At 39.9% G+C, this 22399-nt stretch overlaps 1 protein-coding gene across 9 annotated transcripts in view; it reads left to right on the top strand.

Annotated features, from left to right (window-relative positions):
• Positions 1-22399, top strand: part of STRBP (spermatid perinuclear RNA binding protein) — a 153607-nt gene that overhangs the window by 53306 nt on the left and 77902 nt on the right. The window contains exon 1 of one of the 9 annotated variants that reach the window (XM_040482246.1): positions 5851-5874. The exons of 7 other annotated variants lie outside the window; for them this stretch is intronic. The gene's annotated coding sequence lies outside the window, so the exon portion shown is untranslated. Of the gene's footprint in view, positions 1-5850; positions 5875-12875; positions 12974-22399 lie in introns of those variants that run through there. One more of the 9 variants, XM_040482245.1, reaches the window with a different exon arrangement.

Raw genomic sequence — 22399 nt, 5'->3', positions numbered from 1 at the left:
GTTTCGAAAAAAGCTCAGCTTCTAACAGTGACTTAAATGTTCTCATGACAGCCTCATTTAAGACTGTATAACTCTCATTATGACAATTTTGATTATTTTTTTTTTAAGTTTATTTTGAGAGAGAACGTATGCACTGGAGAGAGTGGGGGAGGGGCAGAGCGAGAGGGAGACAATCCCAAGCAGGCCCTGTGCTGTCATCGCAGGGCTCCCAACTCTTGAACTGTGAGATCATGACCTGAGCTGAAGTCAGATGCTTAACTGACTGAGCTACCCAGGAGCCTTGAGAGTTTTGGTTCTTGAAGCGCCTTTTATCTTTTGAGTTGAGTTTGAATCTATTTAAAGCTGAATGGAAAGCCTCATCTTACATTTTAAGTTCTTGGATGATTGTTTCTTTCTGACCCCTTTAGCTCAATTTTTAGTTGTTTAACTGACCATACCTTATGAAACAATCAAGGCAGGTATCTTTTATTTGAAGACACTTTAGTGTAGAGATCCACAGGTTTGTGGCACCTAACAGATTTGGGTTCAGATTATAGATTTATCCTTGTGAGTTTCATTTCCTCAACCGAGGAACCTTAAAATGGAGACTGATCATGGGCTGATGCAAATAGAAAATCAGATGATTAATGTAAAGTGTCTTGTACACGCTGTGGAGCACAGAGGATCAAAAATGAAGTTAACTGCCAAGGTGATCATTTCACAAGATAGGTCATGTAATTGTGTATGCTGTGGTGGCAGTGTTTGCTGTTTATATGAGCAGGTCCTTCAAGTGAATTATCTGGGAATAAAGCACCTGTAGAATGAATTGCAGTCAGCATCTCAGTTGAAGTACACGCTTATAAGCTTTAATTTACTTCCCAGCAAGCAAAGGGTGCACAGTAACTGTGGTCATAGCACCTGCTTGAACAGAGCCCAGTAGAGAGCCCTATGGCAAGATTGTCTAAGTTAACGAGTTCACGCTACAGCTATGGAGAATGATGAAGAGGTTTCTCATATGCCTCCCACGAAAGTACCAAGACAGAGTCATAATTGGGTCATCAGTCATTTATTCATTTGACAAATATTTGAGAGTTTACTGTCCAGGTACTGTGATATATACAAGGAATACAGCAGAGAGCAAAACATAGTATCTGCCTTCAAGGATCATGTAGTTACAGAACTGGTAAGCGGTGCAACATAAGGCAACGCTAGTGTAGTGGAAGAATATGGGAGGGCTAATTAATTCAGTCCAGGTTGGGCAAAGGGTTAGGAAGAGGCAGAGTTCAAGATCAGGGAAGGCTATGTGCAGAAGGCGCTGTCTAAGCTGAGGGCCTAGTGAAGGTAAAGGGTTTAAGAAGTTAAGGGTGGTATTTTGAAAATTTTATTCCAAGAGGTAAGCATCTTCTTTCTTTTTTTCTTTTTAAAAGTTTATTTATTTTGAGAGAGAGAACGAGAGATGGGTTGGGGGGGAGGGAGAGAGAGAGAATATTCCAAGTAGGCTCCGTGCTGGCAGCATAGACCAGGGGCTTGATCCCACGGAACTCCGAGATCACGACCTAAGCCAAAATCAAGGGTTGGACCCTTAATCGACTGAGCCACCAGGTGCCCCAAGCATCTTATTTCTGAGAATAGGTTACTGAGTAAGCATGCTTGAATCTAATTTTCAGCAAAATTGGGAAATCAGATTTTAGAAATCCTTTCTTTTTCTCATTGTTATTGGGGATAGGGAGGGAGTAGGCCTGACTTTGTGCTCTAGAAAACCTGTAGTCCAGAATCTCCCTTGGAAGCTGAAGGCTTTTTCTCTCATGGAGTTTTAAACATTACCAACAATGTACTTAATTTCTATAATTTTGCTACAGTAAATATTTGTTGATTCAGTAGCAAATGAGATTGACATGGCCTGGTCCCTACCCCACCTTCATCCTTAAGAATTAAGATCTGACGGGCGCCTGGGTGGCTCAGTTGGTTAAGCATCCGACTTCGGCTCAGGTCAGGATCTCTTGACTTGTGTGTTGGAGCCTTGTGTTGGGCTGTGCTGACAGCTGAGAGCCTGGAGCCTGCTTTGGATTCTGTGTCTTCCTCCCTTGGCTCCTCCCCTGTTCATGCTCTGTCTCTCTCTCTCTCTCAAAAATAAATAAAAATTTAAAAAAAATTAAAAATGAATTAAGATCTGAGAGGCTAAATGATTAGGTGAGCAATGTAGATAGTACTAAGAACACTGGCAGCTGACTGAGTACTGATAGTACTGATAGTACTAAGAATCAGGCAGCTGACTGAGTAATGTAAGTTACTATGTAAATAAACATGAATTCATATCTTGGCTCTGTCACTCACCCTATGGTACAGGGCAAATAACTTCATGTCTCTGTTAAGAATGTTTGAAGACATTCTTGTTTAGTTTCAAAATGGTCTTGATGTGGATGGTTCTTTAGGGTGGAGGCACTCAAGACTCAGATAGTTACATGTTTGCTCTTCTATGCACATATGCATGTGTATGTATGTATATGTATGTCAAGATTCATAATAATGTTCATGGATTTTTGCATTTGTTCTTTCATAACTGTATAAGATAGGCAGATAGAGGTGTCACTACAGAAGGAATGAAATGGTGCTTTGTGAGAGAATTGGTTTTAGGCTTGGATGAAGGAAGGCTTCCTGGAGAGGTAGCCTTTGAGATGAGTGGGCTTTTTTGGTGGATGCTTCAGAGTAGAATGAGTCATGAGGAGCTGCAGGTTGTCGACTCTGTAGACAGGTTGTCTGTTTCGAATCCTGACTGCCATTGACTGGCTGCTTGATCTCAGATAAATTAATCATTCTTCTAGACTATTTCCTCTGTAAAATTGATATAATCACATCTCCTACAGAGGGTTTTTGAGGATTAAATGAAGTAAAGCATGTAAAATGCTTAGCCAAATCCTTGGCATATAGCAAGCATTGCTGTTATTACTGTGGCCTCATCATTATTACTGATAGGGATTGAGGAGGCCTTTTTAGGCAAGAGAGAATTTATTCTGCTCTCCTGTCTTGATAAACTATCAAATTTTGATAAATGAACCCAGTGGTTGTATTTTTCCATTTATGAATCACACACTGAATAATTGAGACTTAGTCTGAATTCTTCTTGAACTGCAGAATTTGTTGCAGACTGAAAAAAAAACACCAGTCACAAGCTCATGGTGTTGTGTTGCTGTCCCTTGAGTTCACGACTCATTGTCATTGGTTAGGTTGGAAGGGTCATCTTCCCTGTTTATATAACACTGTAACTTCCAAAGTCTTTGCACAACTGTTAGTCTGTGATCCTCAGAGTAGCCTTGTGAAGCACTTAGGGTGGGAGGTATTATTTTTCAGGAAGTAGAATCCACAGGGCCAGGGGAAAGGTCTCTGTGGCTCTTTGTAGCCATTCCAACACTAGATAGCCCTGGTCTCCTGACTTATATTCTATTTTTTTTCCATTTAGTTTTTTGTAAATCGAAGTCTGTCAGTAGATTTGAGTTTGCATTTATTATTATTTTTTAATGTTTATTTATTTTTGAGAGAGGGAGAGACAGAGTGCAGGTAGGGGAGGAGCAGAGAGAGAGAGAGAAGGAGACATAGAACCTGGAGCAGGCTCCAGGCTCTGAACTGTCAGCACAGAGCCCCACGTGGGGCTCAAACCCACAAACCGTGAGATCACGACTTAAGCTGAAGTCAGAGGCTCAACCATCTGAGCCACCCAGGTGTCCCTAGTTTGCATTTAATTGCTGCCATTTACTAGTTGAGTGATCTTGTAAGGGTTCTTAAATTTATGAGTCTGTTTTTCCATCTGTCAGATGATGAGACTTTGAATCACACAGGATTGTGTGTGATGCTGAATTTACTTTGTATAATCGCTTTATGAGAATTGTTTTGTATAATGTTGTAAGGTAGTGGGTATTAAGACACAAGTTTATTCACTAGTTGGTGTCTTATCTGCCTAATGATAATGCCGGTAGGAAATGTTCCTATTTCTATATTGCCTTTAATGTTCTAATCCTACTTACTTGAGAGTAACATCCTTGATAGTGATGTGAATGCTCTACCCTGGAAAACCTAGATCTGGGAGTGTTTGACAGGTGAATAATAACACTTCACAAAATAACAGTTCATTTTTCACATTATTACTTGTGTTCCTTGGTCGTTCCCCTTTTATCTTTCTCTCTCACTTTTTTGGTTTAGTGTTATTACCCAAATGGTTAAACAACTTAAAACTTTCCAGCTAATAAATAGATTATTTCAGAAGTTTGAAGTTTGTCCCCCCCCCCCCCCGCACTGAAACAAGAGAGAGAAACAATAGAGAAGGGGACCTCTTTCCTCTTTTACATATGAATATCATTTTTCATGTGTGTTTGTCAGTTATTTATGTGCTGTTTTCCTCTTGAACCTGTGTCAGAGGTAGGTAAATGTGGAGTTTAAAAACCATATTAGCTGGAAATTACAAAATGCACAAATTGAGTAGAACGAATTGTTTTTACAGTCTTATTTTTTTGAATGTTAAATATATACGTAGACACTTAAATGGTTGCGTTGTTATGAAAACCCTAAGTTTAAGTTTTCTGATAGCTGAGAAGATCTGCATTAAGGAAAAATTTTTGCACTTGCTCTTTTCCCGAACAGAAGTTTGTGGAAAAAATACCGAGGTTGACTTAAAAGTGTCATTTATGAGTTATGCGACTCTTTTGAGTTGGCATGTATATTTTAAGGGTTAGGCGAGAAACAAGTCATTTTGTAAAATGCAAGGGTATTTTCTATGGATCGTGGAAGTTTTTGTTCCCTTTCCAGTATGTAGCAAGCTAAGAGTACTTACTAAATTGCGGTTTCATGAATATCGGCTTCATGAATATCGTTGTATTGGGTGTGCCGGGAGTACAATCATAGTATGTGACTTAGACATAATAACTGGCATAATAACTTAGGATACTATGTCAGCAATTCATATTTTTAAAGTTACCACACTAGGAAAAATAACAGCTATTTACAGTTGAGTAGATTTGACTTAAAAAAAGTTATACTCCAATCAAGAAGACGAAAACTCAGTTTAGTCAGCATAGGCTCTAGTTAACATAGGCTTGGAAGCCTTTTAAAAAGTTGGATATAGGGGTGCCTGATTGGCTCAGTCGGTTGAGCATCCGACTTCGGCTCAGGTCATGATCACACTCTGTGAGTTGGAGCCCCACGTTGGGCTCTGTGCTGACAGCTCAGAGCCTGGAGGCTGCTTCAGATTCTGTGTCTCCCCCCTCTCTGCCCCTCCCCTGCTCATGCTCTCTCTCTGTCTCAAAAATAAATTAAAAACATTAAAAAAAATAAAATAAAATAAAGTAAAAAATTGGATATACTGTGGATAGAATTAGTGGATTAGCCATAATCCTTGTTTAGGGCATGCTCTTATTAGCTCACATATAGCCTGTTTTTAATTTATATTTAAAAACTTAATAAGCCCCTGTGAACCTACTACCAGAACAAAAGGATAGATCCTTAATAATCTACATCTGACTTTTTAGGTTCCCCAGCCCCATTCCTCCCCCTTCACCCAGACCTCACAGCCTGAATTCTCTAGTTCTCTGATTTTGTATAGCTTCATCACATCTTTATGGATTCTTAGAACGTGTATATTTTTATTTTGGTTGTAACTTTACAAAAAAGACATTCTATATGTAATCATTTGAGACTTAATATTTTTACTTAATGTTGCATTGCTAAGATTTATCCACGTTGTTGCATGTCACTGTAGTTCCTTTACTTTGCTGGGAATAATCCATTACATTAATGTAACATGGTTTATTCATTCATTCTCCTGTGAATGGACATTTTCCTTGTTTTCCAGGTTTTTGCTGCTCTGAACAGTTTTGCTGTGATCATTTTAATACATGTCTCTTGTGCGTAAGTTTCTTTCCATGTATACTGAGGAATAAAACCCTGGGTAATGAACATGGGATTATTCAGTTTGTAGACATTATGCCAAACATTTTTTTCCCACTATCAATCTATGAAAGTCTCTATGAATATATCCTTTCCAACCCTTGGAATTGTCAGATTAAATTTTTGCAGCTTCAGTGGGTAGAAATGGTATTATGTTTTTATTGGTCTTGTGATTTTTTTTTTTCTGTGAAATGCTTGTTCATGACTTCTGTTTTTTTTATTTTGTTTTTTCTTTCGCCTGGCTTGTTTGTGGTTTTCTTTTGGATTTTAAGTTGTCTTTATATGTTTTTGGTACTTTTGTTGGAGGTATGTATTCCAAAAGCCTTTTCAATATGTGACTTCGCTTTTCACTTTCTTTAGGGTGTTTTTTGATGCCCAAATTTCTTCATTTTAACATATTCAAATACAATTTATTTTATGGTCAACACTTCTGTGTCTTTAAGGAATTGTTTGTTTTTCTTATTTTGTATGCCAATGTCTGTTAACATTACAGCTGACATTTATTTAAAGGCCTGAGATTACAGTAGTAGGACAACAGAGAAGGAAGAATGTAGCTTAAGATGTTTGTGACTACTCATTGCTCATCCCTAACCCCAATAGAAAATAAACCCTTGTTAAAAACTAGATTCCCATCTGTGCTAACTCAGCTACCCGAGTGGAGATCACTGGTCTGTTGTCATGATTTTTCCCTAAACTCTCACCAGCCTATATGTTTCTTGAATGATTTACCTTTTCTCTGGACCTTATTACATGTTTCCCCCCAAAAAAAAATAAATAAATAAATTTTTTTTTGAATAATGACTATTGGTGAGAAAATGATTATGACCATTCTGATCCATTTTATTAAAAGGATGTGATATGAATATATTACTTATAGTAGAAATTATTTTTATTCTTGAATTTTAAAATAGTTGGAATAAAGTTTAAAGAAATTTGTATTAAAGCATTCTGCAATAAAACATTTTCAAAGATAATTTTTTCTATATTTTGGTTTTAAATTTCAAAAAGGGACTTCACTTAAGTTTAGTTCTGTTATTCAGTTATCTTGTCACAAGCGTTTGTATGGCAGGTACCCATATCTCCTGTCACTTTTATATATGCACTTTGTTCCCTGGCAGATTTGAATTCTGAAATCTCCTCCCCTCCAGAGCATGGGTGCACATGCATGTGCACACACACATATCCTGCTCTTTCACAGCCATCCTTTTTCATGTTTCTGCTGTTGGGCAAGTGTACACAGAGAACTTGTGCTTTATTAATAAGGGTATGATTGTTGCCATCACAGAAATAATGTGTATTTGTGTAGGCCTTTGTCCAGTGCTTTTATATGCATTTTCTCAACTAATCTTTTTCCTAAAACCTGGGTGATTGGCAGGGCAGGTTATGGTCCTAATGTAGGCTGTGCTAATACCGAGGCTTGAAGACATAAAGTCAGCACTTTCCTGGTACAATAAGATGCTTAGTAAGTATTTGTTGCACGGATGGATGGATGGATGGATGGATGCATAAATGAATAAATGGCTAGTTATTCTCACCCTCATGCCCTTTGGATTATACCATTGCTTCATATTTAGCTATGTGCCAGTACAGGTCTTGATATATATAATAGAAACTAGAATATTTATTGATTACAACTTCTACTTCTGGCTTTGATGGAGTATCTGGTTCTGGACTGGCCTTTCTGTCATTAAAAAACACAAAACTAGGGGCGCCTGGGTGGCTCAGTCTGTTGAGTGTCCGACTTCCGCCCAGGTCAGGATCTCGCAGTTTGTGAGTTCGAGCCCCGCGTCGGGCCCTGTGCTGACAGCTCAGAGCTTGGAGTCTGCTTCAGATTCTGTGTCTCCCTGTCTCTGCCCCTTCCCTGCTCATGCTCTGTCTCTCTCTGTCTCTCAAAAATGAATAAATGTTAAAAAAAATTATAAAAAAACATGAAACTGGACAAAATATGTGAAGCAACTCTTTCAGGCTTTGGACAACAGGCCTCTGATCTTGAAATTTGTAAAATGAGCCCCACAATTGCCCCTGCTTTCTGCCTGAGAACAATTTCTTGAGCTGGAATCCAAGCAGAACACGGTAGCCTGTGTTGAATCAGAATTTGGGGCAGCTAAAATGGCTAGAATCTTTAGGGCAGGACACTGGAGAAGAGGAGCTCTCTGGGAGGGGCTCCCAAATGTTTTTGTGTGGGTTCCTTGTGAATTATTGGTGAAGAGTTGGGCTGTCCATGGGGGAGAAAAGCTGGAAGGTTTATCAGAGTGGCTGCCCCAAAGCTGGGAATGAAACAGAGATGCTAGAGGTTGTACAGCTGTGGGGTATTGGAGCTCTGGCCCAGGCAGAACTGAGAGAGAGACCTGATCAACACCCTGGGCGTGTGGGTGGAACACTACAAAGACCATGAGGTAAAGCAAGGATTGGCAAAGTTAAATAGTTGCACACAGACTGTAGGCCTGGCAAGCCTACAAGATTTACTATGTGGGGGGCACCTGGGTGGCCCAGTCGTTTGAGCGTCCCACCTCAGCTCATGTGGTGATCTCATGGTTCATGGGTTCAAACACCATATTGGGCTTTGCGATCACAATGCAGAGCCTGCTTTGGATTCTCTGTCTCCCTCCTTTTCTGCCCCTCCCGTGTGTGTGTTTTCTCTCTCTCTCTCTCTCTCTTTCTCTCTCTTCCTCCCTCCCTCCCTCCCTCCCTCCTTCCCTCCCTCTCTTCCTCCTTCCCTCTCATTCTCTCTCTCTCAAAAATAAACTTAAAAAAAAAACAAACAAAAAAACCTTACTGTGTGGCCCTGTAAGAAAAGATTTTCTGGCTTCTGCCCTAGAGTTAAAGCCTACTCTGAGCCTTCCCATAACAAAGCCTATAATCAAATCCTGACAAAACCTTCCGAGAAGACAGAACTTGGAGGTTGAATTTTGCCAGGTTATACAGGGACTTGGGAAATGTATTAGGGTTTCCATAGTTCTGCCCTAACAAAAGTACTACTTGGTCTTTTATTTAGAATTAGAATGTTTCTGAGCAGTATTACCCCCTGCAGTGTTTGAGCCCTTCAAACACTGACAGTGACTTTAGCCTATACTCTCTAATACTTTGAAAGTCTGGTTATTCCCCTGGGTAAATCTGTGTAGGAATATGTCTTGTTCCACTTAAATATACACACACACTTCATAATCTTCTTTGTTGGGGGAACTTTTTGTATCTTTTATTCAATAGCAATATTTGGTTTAAATTGAAAAATGTGGTAATCCCCAAGGGCTAAGACAGCTAAAATAATTTTCTGTTTAAGAGGACCAAGGTTCCTTTTTGTTTCTGAGTATTACACATGTGGGCATAATTTTAAAAAACATTTTGAAATTAAAGGGGCGCCTGGGTAGCTCAGTTGGTTGAGCATCTGACTTGGGCTCAGGTTATGATCTCATGGTTCATGAGTTCGAGCCCTTCATCAGGCTCTGTGCTGACAGCTCAGAGCCTGGAGCCTGCTTCGGATTCTGTGTCCCCCCCTCTCCCTGCCTCCTGTGCTCGTGCTCTATCTCTCTCTCTTTCAAAAAATAAAAGAAACATTAAAAGAAAACATTTGGAAATTATAAATTGTTTCTGGCCTATAGACAGAATATAATAAATAATGTGTACTCACCACACACAACTTTTCACTTTTTCCAAATTTGCTGTGGATTCTTTTCCCAAGAAGTAGTACTCAGATACATACTGTGTATGTATTCTGTTCCTTCTTTTTCCCAGTAATAACCACTACTGAATTTTTTGTTTGTCATTACCTTGAATGATTTTTATACTAAAAATAGTGTGCGTGTGTACCCATAAATTATATATAACATGATTTTATGCATTTTTTTTTCAATGTTATTTTTTTGGGGGACAGAGAGAGACAGAGCATGAACGGGGGAGGGGCAGAGAGAGAGGGAGACACAGAATCGGAAACAGGCTCCAGGCTCTGAGCCATCAGCCCAGAGCCTGACGCGGGGCTCGAACTCACGGACCCCGAGATCGTGACCTGGGTGAAGTCGGACGCTTAACCGACTGCACCACCCAGGCGCCCCGATTTTATGCATTTTTAAGCTTTCATGAAAGGAATCACTTTATACTTCATCTGCAGCTAGCTTTTCCACCCAACATTGTTGTGGGTTTAGAAATGATGAAATGTATCACTGTAATTCTTTAACTTCAGTTTATATCTCCATTCTCTTGTTGATGGACATTTAGTTTTCTAGTGTTTTGTGATTATAAAAAGTGCTGCATTGAACATTGATTTAAACCCGTCTACCTGTGTTTGTGTTGGAGTTTCTCTAGATAATGTAACTGTAACCAGAAAGAATATTGTTGGGGTACCTGGGTGGTTCAGTCGGTTAGGTGTCCGACTCTCTGAGATCATGATCTCACAGTTCGTGGGTTTGAGCCCCATATCAGGCAGACAGTGCAGAGCCTGCTTGGGATTATCTCTTCCTCTTTCTCTCTCTGTGCCTCTGCTGCTTATGCATGTGTGCTCTCTCTCAAAAGAAATAAAAACTTTAAAAAAATTGGTTTTTTTTACATTTATTTGTTTTTGAGAGAGGCATAATTTAGTAATAACTAACAGTTATATTAATTTAGTAATTACATATGCTAACATATATATAATACATATACATATACATTATATGTACGTATGTATACATTACATACATATACATAACGTATATATGTAATATATATTATATAACATGTTAATACATGTTATTACATATGTTAATATATGTTAATATATATTATATATAATATTATATATATTAATTTAGTAATAACTAAAGGTGAGGGGCAGAAACAGAGGGAGACACAGAATCCGAAGCAGGCTCCAGGCTCTGAGCTGTCAGCACAGAGCCCGATGCAGGGCTTGAACCACAAACCGTGAGAACATGACCTGAGCCGAAGTCGGATGCCCAACTGACTGAGCCACCCAGGCACCCCAGAAATAAAAACTTATAAAAAAGAAAAAAATAGTATTGTTGTTTATAGGATACCCACATCTTTGACTGTTGGTTATTACTAAATTGCTCCCCAAGATGGTTTTATATTTCTAGTTTTGTGCAGTTAATACGGATTCTCTAAAGCAGATATGTTGTGCCTGAAGAAAATATGACATGAAAATCTCATTTTACTACTGGTAAATTGAAAATTGGCTGTTTAGATTCTTGATAAATGTGCTCCTGTTTAAAAACCTTTCTTAAATTTCTATAAGGAAATACTTGAACATACGCAAGTAGAGAGAACCCCCCTTGAACCATGGATAACCCGTCATCAGCTTACAGTAATTATCAACATAAGTCTAGTCTTACTTCACTATCCCTCAACTACGTTACTTTGAAGAAAATCCCAGATTTTCATATAATTTCATCTGTAAATATCTCTCAAATTAGATATGAATACCCCCACCAAGAGAAGCCTATATAATACCATTATCACCCTCTAGAACTAATTCCATAATGTTGACAAATTACTCCATGTTCAAATTTTCTCACCTATCTCATTTTTAGTTTTATCTACAATATTTAAAATATGATTACATTGTAAAAACATAAACTTTTAAGGATTAAGTTTAATCTGTCTCATATAAAATGTACTTGTAGATTTCTGTTTTTATTACAGAATCATGTTTAAAGACAGTACCTAAAAAGTAATCTAGGTGTAGTCTAACCCTTTTACTTTATAACTGAAGGAATTGAGGCTCAGAGAGGTTGAGATTTGTTCAAAATTGGCCAGTTTATTAGTAGCAGAGCTGGAATTTGAAGGCAGATCTTTTTACCCTAAACCCATTGCTCTAATATGAATTACATTGTATCGCCTACCTTATATTGTTTTGTAGCTCATTACCTCTATCAGTTTTGTTGTTTTGTTTTTTGGTTTATTTGCTTACTTTTTAGTAATCTCTACACCAACGTGGGGCTCAAACTCACGACCTGTACCAGTTTTCTTTGTTTTTAACGTTTTATTTATTTTTGAGACAGAGACAGAGCATGAACGGGGCAGGGGCAGAGAGAGAGGGAGACACAGAATCAGAAGCAGGCTCCAGGCTCTGAGCCATCAGGCCAGAGCCCAACGCGGGGCTCGAACTCATGGACTGCGAGATCGCAACCTGAGCTGAAGTCGGACGCTTAACCGACTGAGCCACCCAGGCGCCCCTGTATCAGTTTTCTAAATCTAGCATTTAAAGTATTTGTTTCAGTGGCTTTCTTAAATATTAGACTACTGTCTGTACAGTACTAATCTTGTGATTTACATCATAGTGTATTTTATTTATTTTTTATTTAAATTTTTTTTCCCAACGTTTATTTATTTTTGGGACAGAGAGAGACAGCATGAACGGGGGAGGGGCAGAGAGAGAGGGAGACACAGAATCGGAAACAGGCTCCAGGCTCCGAGCCATCAGCCCAGAGCCCGACGCGGTGCTCGAACTCCCGGACCGCGAGATCGTGACCTGGCTGAAGTCGGACGCTTAACTGACTGCGCCACCCAGGCGCCCCCATCATAGTGTATTTTAAAAGGAGTTTGTGGAAGGATTGAATTATAATATCAACACTTGTGCCAAAGATATTGAACTGTTCTGAAAAGCTACTTGTCTTTTCTGACCTAGATACACAGTTTCAACTGTGGCAGAGGATGCCAGAAAGAGGAGAATGAGTGTTGGCAAGAGTCTAGAAATTAAATTATTATATTACTAAAAGATCTAATCTGTTTCTTAATTTTTAGTACTGTTACATATGAAAAGTTTTTCTGTATTGACATAATACTTGGTGAAGGTATGCATTTTTTTGAGACTAAACCAATTGTTTATTTTGCCAAGGTGAAGAATGACTTCTATTTGTTTTAAAATTGGTGATTTTTAAAACACCAAATGACTGTTTGCTTATAACTAGATTGCAGGTTCTGAGGTGGTTTTGCAAGCTTAACTAATTAAGAAAAACAATCATGTCCATTCTCTTTCCAGATACAGTTTCTTTGCCATGCTCTGTTCTGTACAACGGCAACAAAAAGTCTTTTGAGAACCAAAGATACCCTTTGAAGCTTGTTTACCAAGGTGCTGGCTTACCCTTCAGAGTTAAGTGTGCTGCGTTGGGCACGGAAGGATAGAGAATACTTGAATACTTAACTGTTTCTTGGCATATTCATTGCTCCCTTTTCCTTTTGATCAGAATTGTCACAATAAGATATGTAAATTTCAAATAGCCTGATGCTATCACAGCCTTTTAGTGGGAAGAAAATAAATAGCCACTGAGGCATGTATAGTTAGGTACTACTTCATGTTTGATTGTGGTATAAAGGAAGGACTAGATTTCAGGTTGAGCTTTGAATTTTTTTTTAATTAAATTTTTTTTTTTTTTTTAAGTCGGCTCCACATGCAGTGTGTCACAGCCTTGAGATCAAGAGTTGTACATCCAGCAACTTAGCCAGCCAGGCACTCCAGGCTGAGCTTTTAAAGATTACCGTGCAAAATTAAATATACACCTGCTCTTTGATTTATTCATGGTCACAGTAATGTGAATTGGAAAATGCTAGAGACCCAATCCCAGTTGTAGAGATGGCTCTGCTGGTGTATGATCATAGACAAATTATTTAACATTTTTGTATATTTGTGCTTTCATATTTAAAAAAATTTTTTAATATTTATTTATTTTTGAGATGGAGAGAGACAGAGCATGAGTGGGGGAGGGGCAGAGAGAGGGAAACACAGACTCTGAAGCAGGCTCCAGGCTCTGAGCTGTCAGCACAGGGCCCGACGCGGGGCTCAAACTCACAAGCCTTGAGATCATGACCTGAGCGGACGTAGGACGCTCAACCGACTGAGCCACCCAGGCGCCCCAGTGCTTTCATATTTTTAAAGATTATAAAATAAATTATACCATTAATTCCATATCTTACTACTTTTCAGGGGATTGTGAACATTGACTATGATGCTGTATGAAAAAATTATTTTGAGAAATTCATTTGAGTTTCTCCTTTGTGCCAAGCGTTGCTCTAGGTGTACAAAACAAAGAGTAAGCAAAGATATGCCAGTGATAAATCCTATGGAGAGATATAAACAGGGTCAGAGAAGTCCTGGAGGAGGGGTTGCTATGCTATATATGATGCTCAGGGATGGGCTCGTAGTAAGGATGTTTAAGAAGACAACTGAAGACGTAAAGAGGTATGTGCATATCTGTGATAATAAATAGCAGATGTCGAGGCTCTGAGGAGGGGAATGTGTGACTTGTTTGAGAAACAGCAAGGCTACCAGTGTGGATGGAACACAGTGAAGGGGGAGCAGTAGGGGAGGAGGCCAAGAAGTTCAGGGGAATCAGATTATTAGGGATTTGTAGGCCGTTAGGTGTTTAAGCAGAGACCAAGCCCTTGGAAGGTTTTGAGCAAAGCATATGACCTAATTTAAATTTTAAAGGGAACACTGTGGATCCTATTGCTCTAGGTAAAGAGAACAAGGTAAAGGTGAAAGATTTGGTGATGGATTAGATGTGGGGTGTGGCAGGAAGAGAGCTGTCAAGGATGACTCTTTTTGAGATAAGCTATCAGAAGGAGTGGTTGCCTTCTCTTGAGAGAGGGAACACTGGAAGGAGCAAAGTAAAGTTTTGTGTTTTTTTGGGAGGGATGGGTCAGGAATTAATTTGGGGCATATTTAAAACTTTTATTAGACATCCAGGTGGATATGTTGATTATGTATTTGAGTGTAAGTCTAGAACTAAGGGTGATATAAACTCAGTTGCCCTCAGTGTATAGGTGGTATTTAAAGCCTCAAGCCTGAGTGAGATTGCCAAATGAGTGCAGGTACAGTGGTGAAGGGATTCAGTGTGAGGGCTGAGTCCAGCTGCATTCCAGCAGTCAGAGGCTCTGGAGATAAGAAAGAAAGGAGCCAGTGGAGTAATTTATGAAGTAGGAAGAGAACTAAGAGTAGAGTACTGGATGGAAGCCAAGGGAAGTAAAATGTTTCGAGTAGGGAACAGTCAGCTGTGTCACCTGTTGCTGAGAGGTCAGCTGAGGTGAGGACTGAGAATTGTTCACAGTATTTAAACACTATGGGAGTCCTAGGGGACCTTGGCATGAACTGTTTCAGTAGAGCATTGGTGTGAGAGGCTGATTGGGGTGAATTTAAGAGAGAATGGGAGGTGAGGAAATGGAAACAGAAGTGTAATCAGAGAATTCTGCTTTTTTTTTTTTTTTTTAATTTTTTTTCAACGTTTATTTATTTTTGGGATAGAGAGAGACAGAGCATGAACGGGGGAGGGGCAGAGAGAGAGGGAGACACAGAATGGGAAACAGGCTCCAGGCTCTGAGCCATCAGCCCAGAGCCCGACGTGGGGCTCGAACTCACGGACCGCGAGATCGTGACCTGGTTGAAGTCAGACGCTTAACCGACTGCGCCACCCAGGCGCCCCCAGAGAATTCTGCTTTAAAAGGGGCAGAGAATTGGGTGTGGGGAGCTAGAGATCAAGGAAAGTTATGCGAGACAGAGAACAGAGGGAGTGATTACTGGAGCTATATTCTTGAGTAGGCAAAAGGGGATGGGTTGTAGGAGGGTTTGAGTTGAGAGCTCTCCATTAAATAGGAATAGGAACAGTTCATTCATAGTAACAAGGAAGAACAATATATGGGAAAAGATGCAGCAAGGTTGGTATTTTGCATGAAGTAGAAAGCAGGATGAGCAGTCGTGTGAGGATATGGGAGGGAGGTACAGGCATTTGAAAAGAGAAGAGAAGATTGGAAATAATCAGTAATAAAGTGAATGAGTTTTATTTTTTTCAATGGGGCTTCTTGGACATTGCAGGATGGTTAGCATTCCAGGATACCCAATGTTGGGATTACTCACCTAGTCATTGTGAAAACCAGGAAACTCTACCTCACATTTTCAAATCCCACAGGGTTGCAGTACCATCACTGTTTGAGAACTGTTGATTATTGGGCCTTTTGAGGATTGATCATGAATTTAGAAAACAACCAATAAACACAATTGTGTGTTGTTGTTGTTTTTTTCTCCTCCCTAGTCATACCCGTTTGTCGTAACCTGGAGAGTTGGATTTAAGCAGAGTTGGAGTTTTGCCGGGAGAGGATAACAAAGGGAGTTGCTGATGTAAATGAGTGACACATAATGGATTGTGTCATTTCAGTTGGATAAGGATAGAAGTGAGGGCATGAAAAGGGTGAGGGATCGTGAAAGGTGGTAGGGTTAGGGGATTCCCGGCGTTGGTGGAGAGTGGTTGTCTGAAGTAGGAAAGAAGATGAAAACATGCAAGGAAAGAAAACAAGGAATGGAGAGTCCAGAATTTTAGAAGGATCATCTGTGTGGTTATTGAAATTGCTAAGAATTATGCCAGGAGTAGAGGTTGATTGTGTGTCAGTGAGCTAAGTAGTAAAGTCCTGAAGGAATGGGAGAGGGTTTGGGGAATTAATCCAAGATGGGTGAAATAAGTCAAGTAAATAATAGAATTTGTCCTTATGGAGGAAGAGTCAGAAATTCCCTGTAAGTCACTGTGATGATGACTGAGATGATGATCTCCCATGGAGATAAGGGAAGAGATGGTGACCTTTCAGATGGAAACTTCTTGGATTCTTCAGTTAGGTGCTCCCTAAGGAAAGATAAATCTGGGGTTGAATTCACATCTTTATTGAGCCTCTCTTGAGTGCAGGTCATTGTACTAGGTGCTATGGAGATAAAGGTAAGTTATTTCATTCAGGAGCTTGTGATAAAAATAACTGAAGCTGAGTATTAGGAAGTTGAAAAAATGCTGGATGGCTCAAAGAAAGAAGGAATTATATTCAACTCAAGCACTGGATAAAGCTTCATGGAGGGCTATATTTGAGATGGGACAGTTGATGAATAAATAGAACAATGACAAATTCATGGTGGAGTAGAGGTTGCAGTCCACATAAGGGAAACGTTTAACTTAAAGCTTAGCGCTAGCACATTGCAAGGTGTTTGGGGGAAGGGTCATTATTCTCATGGCTGGAACTGCAGTGGTGAGAGAAAGGACGGAATGAATTACATTAGTGTTGTATTATGGAGGACCTTGGTGCCACACAGAGTGGATGAATAGAATGCCGGTTGCTTGGGTAATGATTAGTCATTGAAGGTTTTGGAGGGGAGAGTGATATTTTCTAGGTAAACTTTCCCATAAAGAAGGGCTGGAGTGGAGAGAGAATAGTGTAGGAGAGGATAAGTTCCTATAAATGGTAAAACACGGCAAAACTTGATACTGTAGTATATGGGACTTGAGAATACAGGTATCTTTGAGTTAGAAGCATCCTTTGTAGTAAAGCAAGGAGCAGAACTCAGGATTTCCATTTTCATGCTCTGTCCCTTTTCCTGTTTTTAATTCAAAGTGCTTGTCTTACAAGTTTTCCTTACTTGGCTTTCAGAACAGCACAGGTTTTTGTTTTTTTTTTTTTAAGTTTGTTTGTTTATTTATATTTTAAGTAATCTCTGTACCCAATGTGGGGACCAGACTCACGACCCTGAGATTTAGAGTTGCTTGCTTTACCAACTGATCCAGCCAGGCACCCCCAGGATAGCACAGTCCTACTTTATTTACCTCCTATCAGGCCACTTCTTCTCTGACTGTAGTTGTGCCTCTTTCCTTCTGCTCTCTCCCATTCATTAGTATACTTACTCTCTTGGTGGTCTTGTGGCTTTACATTCTGCCTTTATCCTGAAAATTACCAAATTTATATCTTGATTCAGGCCTCTCTTCTAAACTCTAAGTTGATACCCAGTTGACTACTTAAAATATCTGATCAGTGTCTGGGATTCAGCATGTACAAAGCTGAATTCCTGATCTTAATCCCAAAACTTGCTCTTCTTGCACCTTTCCTAACTCATCTGCTCAGGCCAAAAACCTTGATGTTGGTCCTGATGCTTCCAGTTCCCTCACACTCGCACATCCATTTTGCTAAGTCCTGTCATCTTTCCTTTCAGAACATACACATAATCTGATCACTAACTTCCCAGTGGTTTCCATTCTTCCACCCTTGTCCTCTCTATTATGTGTTTCCACATGGCAGTCACAGTGATCTTTTAAAAGGGGCACTTGGCGGGGCGCCTGGGTGGCGCAGTCGGTTAAGCGTCTCAACTCTTAGATTTCGGCTCAGGTCATGATCTCTAGGTTCATGAGATAGAGCCCTGTGTCGGGCTTTGTGCTGACAGTGTGGGATCTGCTTGGGATTCTCTCCCTCTTCTCCACCTCTGTGCCCCTCCCCTGCTTGTGCAAGCACGCACTTTCTCTCTCAAAAGAAACATTAAAAAAAAATAAAAATATGAGTCTGATAATTATCACTTCTCTGCTCAAAACCCTGTAAGGGTTCCCCATCTCATAGTGAAAGCCACAGTCTTTAAAGTAACTAGAAGGACCCCCTGTTTCAGGAGCTGACAGACTATCGCTCACGGACCAAATTTGGCCTACTGCCTGTTTTTGTATGACCTGCAAGCTAAAATGGTTTTTATATTTTTAAATCCTTAAAAAATAAAAAAAAAATTGATATTTGTGAGGTGAACATCATATGAAATCAAGATATCTGTGCCTGTAAATAAAGTTTTATTGGAACACAGCCACTCTCATTTGTTCACATCTTATCTGTGGCTATATTTGCACTGCAAAGGAAGAATTGAGTGGTAAGGACCTTACGGCTTGAAAAGCCTAAACTATTTAATATCTAGTCCTTTAAAGAAAACATTTGTCATCCTCTGTCCTAAGTGATCTGGTCCTCACTCTTACCGCTCTGTCCTTGCTACCCTTTTCTCCCTCTACTTATCCTTCTCTAGCCCTCCGCTGACTTTGGGCTCCTAGTTCTCCACCTCACCAGGCACATTCTTCCTTTCCCTGCCAGGAATGCTCATTCCATACATGTGTGCTTGGCTGACTCCCTTACTTCGTCAATTCTTTGCTCAGGTGTCTCCTCAGTAAGGGCTGACCATCTGCAAGGTTGCATTTCCCCTCGTATACTGCCTTAATGCACTTGCACTGCCCCCTTCTTTCTTTTTCATAGTACTTCACACCTTCTAACATACTGTTTAATTTACTTAGTTTTGTACTTATGGCTATGTTGTTTTTCCCTCTCTGCTCTTAAATAACAAAGGTAGGGATTTTTGTCTGTCTTGTTCACTGCTACATCCTAAGAGCCTAGAATATTGGCTGGCATATTATAGGTGCTCAATAAAGACTTGCTGAGATGCGTTAAACTATTGGTTCTTTCACCAAACAAGCCATCTAACTGGGTGGCTACAGTTCTGTAATGTAACTGTTCTGTCAAGGATTGGAAAGGACTGGTGTCTGTTTCAGTGAGGAGATGTTTTCCTGTTACCACTCTGGTTACTTGCTAACATCTTTTTCATCTTGCTCAGGGACAGTAAGTATTCAGAAAGTGTACTGGTTCAATGTAGCTAGCTCCTACAGCCCATTCTTTTTTCTTTTTCTTTTTTTTTTTTGTTTATTTTTGAGAGAGACAGAGCACAAGCGGGAGAAGAGCAGAGACAGAGGGAGACACAGAATCCGAAGCAGGCTCCAGGTTCTGATCTGTTAGCACAGAGCCCGACACGGGGCTTGAACTCCCAGACCGTGAGATCATGACCTGAGCCGAATTTGGACGCCCAACCGACTGAGCCACCCAGGCGCCCCTCCTACAGCCCATTCTATGTTAGGATTGTAGCCATGGGTACCACTCTTGTTTAAACTGTTAATTGGGAATGAGTGCCTGGCTGGCTCAGTCACTTGAACGTCTGGCTCTTGGTTTTGGCTTGGGTCATGATCTCATGGTTTGTGAGTTTGAGCCCCACATTGGGCTCTGTGCTGATTTCATGGCACCTGCTTGGGATTCTCTCTCTCTCAAAATAAATAAACTTTAAAAATAAATAAAATCTTAAAAAACAAACCCTGTTAGTTGATAAAGGACCTTTTGACCTGAGCCCAGTGTTGCAAGGCTTCAAATGACATGGTGGGATTGAGCTTTTCCATCATTCTAGGTATTTTGGGTAAGGATGAAAAGCTAGATTTTTGGACTAGGTATATGTAATTTGTAGGTTTTTTGGTTTTTCCTTATGTACCTTTTTTATGTAGAAAATAAAAGAGAATTTCCAGAGGAACATTGTGAAATTCAGTGTTATTTTTATTTGTGTGTGTGTGTGTGTGTATGTGTGTGTGTGTGTGTGTGAGTGTGTGACAGAGAGAGAGAGAGAGAGAGAGAGAGAGAGAGAAAATGTGTGTGGGGAAGGGGCAGAGTGTGAGGGGGACAAGAATCCAAAGCAGGCTTCATGCTGAGAGCAAACAGACTGATGCAGGGCTTGAACTCATGAACTGTGAGATCGTGATGTGAGCTGAAGTCAGATGCTTAACTAACTGAGCCGCCCAGGCACTCCTGAAATTCAGTGTTCTTTTTGTGTGAGTATTATATATAAACTCAGTGCCACCATGTAGAGAAAGTTTATTTGAAGGTATTTGGGGGAGGAGTATTTGCTCTTTGTGTGTCTGAGTTGATTCATACCCTGTTGTATTCCCAAGCATGGTGCTGGGTACAGAATAGACAGTTAATTAGTACATATGTATTTGCTTGTGAATCTCATTATCTTAAAGTGATCTTGGCATATCAGTGAGGTCTTTTTCTAATTTTACCTTACCCATCTTTTTTTTTCTTTTTTTTTTTTTTTTTTTTTTTTTTTACAATTTATTTATTTTGAGAGAGAGGGAGAGAGTGAGCACATGGGTGAGCAGAGGAGGGGCAGAAAGAAAGGTAGAGAGAGAGAGAGAGAGAGAGAACCGCACTGTCAGCACAGAGCCCCGTTCAGAGCTCGAACCCACAAACGGTGAGATCATGGCTTGAGCTGAAATCAAGAGTTGGACATATAACCAACTGAGCTACCCAGGTGCCCTATCCTTTTCCTTTCTTTTAAGTTTGTTTATTTTTGAGAGGGACAGAGGGGCAGAGAGAGAAGGGGGAGGAGAGAGAATCCCAACCAGGCCCTATGCTCTGCTCTTAGCTTGACATGGGGCTTAGTCTCATGAATGAAATCATGACCTGAGCCTAAATCAAGAGTTGGACTCTTAGCCAGCTGAGCCCCCCAGGTGCCCCATCCTTCTTCTTCTTCTTCTTTTTTTTTTAAGTGTATTTATTTTTGAGAGAGAGAGCAGAGCATGGAGCCTGATGCAGGGCTCGGTCTCATGACTGTGAAATCATGACCTGAGCCTCTGAGGCCTGAGTGGGACTCTTAACTGACTGAACCACCCAGGTGCCCCAAAGCCTTTTACCTTTCAAGGTCAGTTACAAAAGATGTACCATCACCACCAAGAGTGTAATTCATGAAAGAAAAAGTTGATGAGTTGGACTTCATTAAAATTAAAAACTTCTGCTCAACGAGAGAGTATTAAGAGAATGAAAAGAACTCTTAAAACTAAAGACCAAGAAAACAGACAACCCAATTAAAAAAAAAGAATGGGTAGAAGATTTGAACAGGCCACCTTACCAAAGATGTACAGATGGCAAATAAGCATATGAAAAGATACTCAACATCCTGTGTCATCAGGGAATTTCAAATTAAGCAACAGTGAGATACCACTGCACACCTATTAGAAGGGCTCAAGTCCCAAACTTTGACAACACCAAATGCTGATGAGGATGTGGAGCAGCAGGGACTCATTTACTGCTGGTGGGGATGTAAAATGGTACGACTGTGTTGGATGAAAGAGAGTCTGGAAGTTTCTCACAAAGCTAAATTAAACATTGTCTTGCCATATGATCCCATAATCGTTCTCCTTGGTATTTACCCAAATGGGTTGAAAACCTGTGTCTACACAAAAATCTGCATAGAATGTTTATAGCATCTTTGTTCATAATTGCTAAAACTTGGAAGCAACCGAGATGTCCTAAAGTAGGTGAATGGATAAAAAACTGTGGTCCATCCGGACACTGGAATATTATTCAGTGATAAAAAGAAATGTCAACTCATGGAGGAATCTTAAATGCATATTGCTAAATGAAAAAGGCCAATCTGAAAAGACTACATACTGTATGATTTTAACTATATGACATTTGGAAGAAGGAGGGTTTGAATAGGTGGGACATGGGATTTTTAGGGCAGTGAAGCTGTTCTGTATGATTCTGTAATGGTGGATGCATGTCATTATACATTTGTCAAAACTAGAATGTACAACACAAAGAGAACCCTAATGTAAATTATGGACTTTAATAGTGTTGCATAAACATTGGTTGTTCAGCAGTTGTAACAAATGTATCACACTGATGTAAGATGTTAATAATAAGGGAAACTGTATGTGTGTGGTATGGAGAAGGGGTACATAGGATTTTCTCTATTTTTCACCCAATTTTTCTATAAACCTGAAACTCTGAAAAAAATCCACTGTTTGAAAAAGCAGTGCTCGAATCCCCAGTAGCTGGGGCACCTGGGGGGTCTCATTTAGTTTAAGCATCTGACTCTTGATTTTGGCTCAGGTCATGATCTCACGGTTTGTGGGAT

The sequence above is a fragment of the Herpailurus yagouaroundi genome, unplaced genomic scaffold, assembly GCF_014898765.1.
Source record: "Herpailurus yagouaroundi ecotype Mexico unplaced genomic scaffold, PumYag 160, whole genome shotgun sequence".
NCBI classification, from domain to species: Eukaryota; Metazoa; Chordata; class Mammalia; order Carnivora; family Felidae; genus Herpailurus; species Herpailurus yagouaroundi.
The sequence above is the reverse complement of the archived record's forward strand: the minus strand, read 5'-3'. Positions and strand labels throughout refer to the sequence as shown.